The sequence below is a fragment of the Pongo abelii genome, chromosome 14 (assembly GCF_028885655.2).
Source record: "Pongo abelii isolate AG06213 chromosome 14, NHGRI_mPonAbe1-v2.0_pri, whole genome shotgun sequence".
Classification (NCBI taxonomy): domain Eukaryota; kingdom Metazoa; phylum Chordata; class Mammalia; order Primates; family Hominidae; genus Pongo; species Pongo abelii.
Window position 1 is genome coordinate 85,667,094 of NC_071999.2, and position 9,164 is coordinate 85,676,257.

Here is a 9,164-nt window from a genome sequence, read left to right on the forward strand (position 1 = left end):
GACCTTTGTTAGATGGATAGATTGAAAAAATTTTCTTCCATTCTGTAGGTTGTCTGTTCACTCTGATGGCAGTTTCTTTTGCTGTGCAGAAGCTCTTTAGTTTAATTAGATATCATTTGTCAATTTTAGCTTTCGTTGTAATTGCTTTTGGTGATTTCATCATAAAATCTTTTCCCATGACTATGTCCTGAATGGTATTGCCTAGATTTTTGTCTAGGGTTTTCATAGTTTTGGGTTTTACATTTAAGTTTTTAATCCATCTTGACTTAATTTTTGAATAAGGTGTAAAAAAGTGTTCCACTTTTAATTTTCTGCATGTAGATAGCCAGTTCTCCCAACACCATTTATTAAGTAGAGAATCCTTTCCCCATGGCTTGTTTTTGTCAGGTTTGTCAAAGAAGAGATTGTTGTAGATGTGTGGTCTTGTTTCTGAGTTCTCTATTCTGTTCCACTGGTCTATGTGTCTGTTTTTGTATCAGTACCATGCTGTTTTGGTTACTATAGCCTTGTAGTATAGTTTGAAGTTGAGTAGAGTGATGCCTCAAGCTTTGTTCTTTTTGCTTAGATTGTCTTGGCTATATGGGCTCCTTTTGGGTTCATATGAATTTTAAAGTAGTTTTTTTCTAATTCTGTGAAGAATGACAATGGTAGTGTAATGGGAATAGCATTGAATCTATAAATTATTTTGGGTAGTATGGCCATTTCATGATATTGATTCTTCCTGTCCATGAACATGGAATGTTTCTCCATTTGTTTGTGTCCTCTCTGACCTCCTTGAGCAGTGGTTTGTAGTTCTCCTTGAAGAGGTCCTTTACTTCCCTTGTTAGCTGTATTCCTAGGTATTTTACTCTTTTTGTGGCAATTGTGAAGTGAGTTCACTCCTGATTTGTCTCTCTGATTGCCTGTTGTTGGTGTATAAGACTGCTTGTGATTTTTGCACATTGATTTTGTATCCTGAGACTTTGAAGAGGTCGCTTATCAGCTTAAGAAGCTTCTGGGCTGAGAAGAAGGGGTTTTCTAAATATAGGGATATAGGGATGTGTCATCTACAAACAGAGACAATTTGACTTCCTCTCTTCTTATTTGAATATGCTTTATTTCTTTCTTTGCCTGAGTGCCTTGGCCAGAACTTCCAATAATATGTTGAGTAGGAGTGGTGAGAGAGGGCATTTTTGCCTTGTGCCAGTTTTCAAGGGGACTGCTTCTAGCTTTTGCCCATTCAGTGTAATATCGGTTGTGGTTTATTATAAATGGATCTTATTATTTTGAGATATGTTGCTTTGATCTGTAGTTTATTGAGAGTTCTTAACATGAAGTGATGTTGAATTTTATCAAAAGACTTTTCTGCATTTATTGAGATAATCGTGTGATTTTTTTTCTTTAGTTCTGTTTATGTGATGAATTATGTTTATCAATTTGCATTATGTTGAACCAGCCTTGAACCCCAGGGATGAAGCTGACTTGATGATCATGGTTAGATAAGCTTTTTGATGTGCTGCTGGATTCGGTTTGCCAATATTTTATTGAGGATTTTTGCATTAATGTTCACCAGGGATATTGGCATGAAGTTTTCTTTTTTTGTTGTTGTTGTATCTCTGCCAGGTTTTGGTATGAGGATGATGCTAGCCTCATAAAATGAGTTAAGGAAAAGTCCTTCCTTTCCAATCGTTTGGACTAGCTTCAGAAGAAATGGTACCACTCCTCTTTGTATCACTGGTAGAATTCCTCTGTGAATCGTCTGGTCCTCGGCTTTTTTTGGTTGGGAAGCTGTTTATTATTGCCTCAATTTCAGAACTCATAATTAGTCTGTTCAGGGATTCAACTTCTTTCTGCTTCAGTCTTGGGAGGGTGTATGTTTCCAGGAATTTATCTATTTCTTCTAGGTTTTCTAGTTTTGTTTTGTTTTTTTTACATAGAGGTGTTTATAGTATTTTCTGATGGTTGTTTGTATTTCTGTGAGGTCAGTGGTGATATTCCTTTATCATTTTTTGTTGTGTCTATTTGAGTCTTGTGTTTTCTTTATTAGTTTAGCCAGTGGTCTATTTTATTAATTTGGTCAGAAAATCAAATCCTAGATTCACTGATTTTTTTGAAGAATTTTTTTTTGTCTCTATCTCCTTCAGTTCTACTCTGACCTTGGTTATTTCTTGTCATCTGCTAGCTTTTAAATTTGTTTGTTCTTACTTCTCTAGTTCTTTTAATTGTGATGTTAGAATGTCAATTTGAGATCTTTCTTCCTTTTTGATGTGGGGATTTACAGCTATAAATATTCCTCTTAACACTATTTTAGCTGTGTCCCAGAGATTCTGGTATGTTGTCTCTTTGTTCTCATTAGTTTCAGAGAACTTCTTGATTTCTGCCTTAATTTTATTATTTACCCAGGAATCATTCAGGAGCAGGTTGTTCAATTTCCATGTGTGGTTTTGAGTGAGTTTCTTACTCTTGAGTTCTAATTTGATTGTGCTGTGGTCTGAGAGACTGTTTGTTATAATTTCAGTTTCCTTGTATTTGCTGAGGAGTGTTTTACTTCAAATTATGTGATTGATTTTAGAGTAAGTGCCATGTGGTGCTGAGAAGAATGTATATTCTGTTGCTTTTGGGTGGAAAGTTCTGTAGATATCTATCTGGTCCACTTGATCCAGAGCTGAGTTCAAGACCTGAATATCTTTGTGAATTTTCTTTCTCGATGATCAATCTAATATTGACCATGGGGTGTTAAAATCTCCCACTATTATTTTGTGGGAGTCTCTCTTTGTAGGCCTCTAAGAACTTGTTTTATGAATCTGGGTGCTCCTGTATTGGGTGCATATATGTTTAGGATGGTTAACTTTTCTTGTTGAATTGAACCCTTTACCATTATGTAATGCCCTTCTTTGTCTTTTTTGATCTTTTTTGGCTTAAAGTCTGTCAGAAACTAGGATTGCAATCCCTGCTTTTTTTCTGCTTTTGATTTGCTTGGTAAATTTTCCTCCATCCCTTTATTTTGAGCCTAGTTGTGTCTTTGCACATGAGATGGGTCTCTTGAATATAGCACACCAATGGGTCTTGACTCTTTATCCAGTTGCCATTCTGTGCCTTTTAATTGGGGCACTTAGCCCGTTTACATTTAATGTTGATGTTATGTGTAAATTTGATCCTGTCATCATGATGCTAGCTGGTTATTTTGCAGACTTGTTAATGTAGTTGCTTCACAGTATCATTGGTCTGTGTACTTCAGTGTGTTTTTGTAGTATCTGATAACAGTTTTTCCTTTCCATATATAGTGCTTCCTTCAGGAAATCTTGCAAGGCACACCTGGTGGTCATGAATTCCCTTGGCATTTGCTTGTCTGAAAAGGATTTTATTTCTCCTTTGCTTATGAAGCTTAGTTCATCCAGATGTGAAATTCTGGGTTGGAAATTTTTTTCCTTAAGAATGTTGAATATTGACCCCCCAGTCTCTCCTGGCTTGTAGGGTTTCTGTTGAGAAGTCTGCTGTTAGTCTGAAGCCTACTTCTGTCAGTTCATCCATCTCATCTCAGCCCAGTTCTGTGCCCTTGCTGAAGAGGTGTTGCAATCATTTGGAGGAGAAGAGGCACTGTGGCTTTTTGAGTTTTTAGCACTTTTGCGTTGATTCATCCTCATCTTTGTGAACTTATTTACCTTTGATCTTTGGGGCTGCTGACCCTAGGATGTGGTTTTTGTGGGGTCATTTTTGTTGATATTGCTGTTGCTTTCTATTTGTTTGTTTGCTATTTTTTTTTGTTTAACAGTCAGACCCCTCTGCCCATAGGGTTGCTGCAGTTTGCTGGGGGTCCACTCCAGACCCCATTCGTCTGGGTCCCTCCCACACCTGGAAGTGTCACCAGTGGAGGCTGCAGAATGGCAAAGATGGCTTTCTGTTCCTTCCTCTGAGAGCTCTTTCTCAGAGGGGCACCAACCTGACGCCAGCCAGAACTCTACAGTATATGGTGTCTGGTGACCCCTGTTAGGAGGTCTTACCCAGTCAGAAGGCACAGGATCAGGGACCCACTTAATGAAGCACTCTGACTGCCTCTTGGCAAAATAAGTGTGCTGCACTGGGCGAAATACCCCTCGTCTGGACTGTCTGGACTCCTCAGAGCCAGCAGGCAGGAAAGACTAAGTCTGCTGAACCGTGGAGACTGCAGCCACCCCTTCCACCCCAGGGGCTTCCTCTCAGGGATATCAGAGTTCTGTTCATAAACCCCTGCTGGAGTTGCTGAAATTCCCACAGGGAGGCCCTGCCTGGTGAGGAGGAATGGATCCAGGTCCCACCTAAATAAGCAGTCTGGCCACAATCTGCCACAGCTACTGTGTTGTGCAGTGGGGAATTCCTCCCAGTCCAAACTACCCAGTCTCCCCAATACTGGCAGGGGAAAATGGAAGACTGGAGTGGCAGTGATGGCAGCTGCCCCTCCCCCTGGAAATTTGGTTGTCTTAGGCAGTCTCCAGCCTGCTACTGCCGGCTGAAACCTGAGTGGCCACCGAGCATCTGCATGGCTCTGTGCTTGGGACCCAAGGCCCTGGTGGCACGGGCTCATGAGGGGATCTCCTGATCTGTAGGTTGCACAGATCCATGGAAAAAGCATGGCTTCCCAGGCAGGATAGCATAACCACTCACCACCTCCGTTGGCTGGGGTGGGAGTTCTCCTTGCCCTGTGAGGCTCCTGGGTGGGCCATCAGTCCACTCTGTTTCTCCTTGCTCTCTATGGGTTGTGCCAACCCCATAGTCAGTCCAAGTGAGAACACCTGGATACCTCAGCTGAGGGTGCAGGATTCACTCACCATTTTTTGTTCGTCTTGAAACACTGATTTTAGTCAGTTGCTTACCTACTCAAAAACCTTCATTGACTTTTCCATGCACATTTGATCAACTCCAAAATTCTTTATCTTATAATTAAGTGCTTCTTACATAGTAGTCCTAACCTGTCTTGACTCCACCTTTATCTTCCATTATTTCCCAGTAAAAATTATTTTCTACCTAGGTCTCAGGAAATAGAAAAACATTCATTAAAAGTAAAACACACTTTATAACACTGGCTTTGGCAATGATTTCTTGGATATGGTACCAAAAGCATAGGCAACCAAAGAAAAAATAGATAAACTGGATGATACCAACATTAAGATTTTCTGTGCATCAAAGAGCATAATCAGCAACATGGAAAGGCAACCTATGGAATGGGAGAAAATATCTGTGAATCATATGTCTGATAAGGCATTAATCTGAATTATGTAAAGAACTAGTACAACTCAACAACAACAAAACAACTCAATGAAAGAAAATGGGCAAAGAGCTTAAACAGACATTTCTCCAAAGAAGATATACAAATGGCCAATGAAAAGATGTGCCATATCACTAATCATTAAGGAAATGCAAATCAAAACCACAAGGAAATACCATCTTGCGTGCATTAGGATAGCTACTATAAACACAAAAACAAAACAAAGCCAGGAAATAGCAAGCATTGGTGAGATTATGGAGAAAATGGAATCTTTGGGCCCTGTTCATGTGGATGTGAAATGATAGAGCTACTGTGGACAACAGTATGAAAGTTTCTCCAAACGTTAAAAGAATTTACCATATGATCCAGCAATTTTATTAGTAGGTATATACCCAAAAAAAATGGAAGCAGAAACTTGAAAGAATATTTGTACATTCATGTTCATAACAGCATTCATAATAGCCAAGGGCTGAAAACAACCTGCAGATGAATGTCCAACAGATGAATGGACAAACAAACTAGCATATACATACAATGGAAAATTATTCAGCCTCAAAAAGGAAGGGAATTCTTTCTGGTACATGCTACAACACAGAAGAGTCTTGAGGATATTATGCTGAGTCAAATAAGCCAGTCAGAAAAGGACAAATACTATATGATTCCATTTGTGTGAAGTACCTAGTCAAATTTGTAGAGGTAGAAAGTAGAAACTGGGCATGGTGGCTCACGCCTGTAATCCCAGCACTTTGGGAGGCCCAGGAGGGTGGATCACAAGGTCAGGAGATCGAGACCATCCTGGCTAACACAGTGAAACCCTGTCTGTACTAAAAATACAAAAATTAGCTGGGCGTGCTGGCACGTGCCTGTAGTCCCAGCTACTTGGGAGGCTGAGGCAGGAGAAATGCATGAACCCGGAAGGCAGAAGTTGCAGTGAGCCGAGATTGTGCCACTACACTCCAGCCTGCAGCCTGGGTAACAGAGCAAGACTCCGTCTCAAAAACAAAAACAAAAAAAGTAGAATGGTGGTTGCCAGGGGTTGAGGGAGTAAGTAATAGGGAGTTATAGTTTAATGAGTACAGTGTTTCATTTTGCAAGATAAAAACCATTCTGGAGATGGATAATAGAGCTAGTTGTACAAGAATGTGAATATATGTCACTAAGCTGCATACTGAAAAATGGGTAAGATGGTCAGGTGCGGTGGCTCACACCTGTAATCCCAGCACTTTGGGAGGCTGAAGCAGGTGGATCACCTGAGATCAGGAGTTTGAGACCAGCCTGGCCAACATGGTGAAACCCCCTGTCTACCAAAAATACAAAAATTAGCTGGGCGTGGCAGCAGGCGCCTGTAATCCCAGCTACTGGAGAGGCTGAGGCAGGAGAATTGCTTGAACCTGGAAGGTGAAGGTTGCAGTGAGCCGAGATTGCACCACTGCACTCCAGCCTGGGCAACAAGAGCGAAACTCCATCTCAAAAAAAAAAAAAAAAAAAAAAAAATGGTTAAGATGACACGTTTTGTGCTTTGTGTGTGTATATTACCACAATTATTTTTAAAAAGTAAAACAAAACACAAATAGTAATAACATGCAAAAAGGAATACAACACCCAATGCCCACATTTTGGTTTCTACATATTATTCTCCAATAAAAGAAACTAAGGCTCCTTGAAGAAGTGGCTGTTTCTAGGACTGCAGCAGGTAAAGGACCAGGTGAGCCTGGAGCTTCTTACAGTGCCAAAAAGAAGTGAAGTGCTAAAAGAAACAAATGGAGCAAAACAAACAATGGAGCATGTCAAAGGGATGTAGGAGTCAATTGAGAGGGCCAACTGTCCAAAGCAGGATTAATTTGATCAACAAAGTAAATAATGTAGCATTGGACCCAAAGTATAAAATAAATATCTCTGAGCCCATACTAATATAAATCAACGTATGAGTAAATCAGTAAATGGAGGAGATGGGGCAAATCTTCCTTATGGAAGAATTCTAAATATGATATATAGATGCTCTCTCCTCCTGGAAGTGGAGCTTAATTCCCCTCTCCTCCTGGAGGAGAGAGTGTAACTGGCGTAGTGAATGGAGTGTGGAAAGGAGAAAAGTAATAATTTTGCAGTGGGGAAGCCTGGCACACACTACCTTAATCAAAGTTAGCACCACTGACAATTAGGGTTGCTATCATACTCACTTACATGATGTGATGAGAAGGGCACTTCTCTGTAACATTGTTCTCCCAAGCCCATAACCCCAATCTAACCATGAGGAAAATAGACAATCTAAAATTGAGGGATATTTTACAAAATACCTGACCAGTACTCTTCAAAGTTGTCAAAGTCATTAAAAACAAGAAAAGACTGAGAAACTATCATAGGAAACTAATGGGACATATGACTAAGTGTAATATTGTAACCTGGATGGGATTCTGTTGCAGAAAAAGGAAATTATTAGTAAAAGAACTGTAGAAAGCTGAAATAAACCTAGAGCTTATTTGATAATGTGTGCCAATGTCAATTTCTTAGTTTTGACGAATGAACCATGGTTATTTAAGTTGTCAAATTAGGGGAAACCAGGGGAAGGACATACAGGAACTCTGTGGACTATCCTTACAACTCTTCTATAAATGTAAAAACTGTTTTAAAATAAAACTTCATTTGAAAAAAAGAAATACAAAATTCTTGCTTTTGCATGATAAACTGTCATCTCAAACCAATAGCCAATCAGATGTTTATGGATATTGAAAATATTTTTTTTCAAAAAATTAGCAAAAAATCTAGGAAATAATGAAATAATATATAATTTTATTAAGCTATCATAGTGGGGTCTATTATATAGTAAGTGTTCCATAAGTAAAAAATGTTATCACTCAATATTGTTTCAGAAGTACTAATACTTGAATGTGAAACAAAATTGTATGTTGGGAAGAAAATTTATTTCTATTATTGTACATTATTTCTATTATACAGCATTTGTTCATCCCTGCAAACAGTAAAGAACCAACTGAATAACTATTATTAGTAGAAATTAGCTATAATTCTTAGAAAAGTTTAATGACGTGGCTTGGCACAAGATAAACATATGTATTTAATTAATAACTTTCCTAGGCACCAGCAATAACCATCTGCATAAATACACTGAAAAAAGAAATCATTAATAGACTCAAAGAATATAAACTATCTAGGAATATGTGCTATAAAATAGAGAAATGAAAAAAATTATGGTTTCTGTATACAATGTAATATTATGCAGGCATTTATAGCTGTATTTTTAGGAGAATTTGAAATAACAAGTCAGATGTCTGATACTATAAAGTTAAGTGAAAATTCAAGATGTTGAAATAGTAAGTAGTTTAATAACTGGGAGAAAATTATCCAAATAAAAAGTCCCCAAACTTGATCCACTTGATAATCAGATAAAAATGGTTGAAGAGTAAAACCTCTCAGAAGAGGTGGGACAAGAAGTGAATAGTTTTTTTTAAAGGCGAGGCATTTGATTCTTCATATATTTAATGAGGAGTTTTTATTTGAACAGATATGAACCAGTCTGGACATTTATAGTTGTTGACTGCTTTTTTTTGTGGATGTCAAGTGGTCCCGTTAGAGAGAGACAGGGAGGTTAAGTTTGAGATGTACGTTAAACTCATGAAACGAGTTAGTGAATGAGCAATCGAGTACAAAGCAGAGAGAGGTCTGAATGGATGATATAAATTTGGAGGTCACTGAATGCTGGTTCAAATCACAGGCCTAAATAAGATCAACTGTGAATGTGAGGATAGAGAAGAAAAGTGAGCTGATTTTGAGCCCAGACCAATTCAACAATTTTCTCTTTGACTTGACTTCAACAATTTAATTTAGAAATGAAAATAGTTACTGCATTAGCATATTTTGAGGATTTTGCATGTTTAGAATTATGAATTACTTGAGACCTACACTGGAAAGAATGTAGAACAATGGGAAC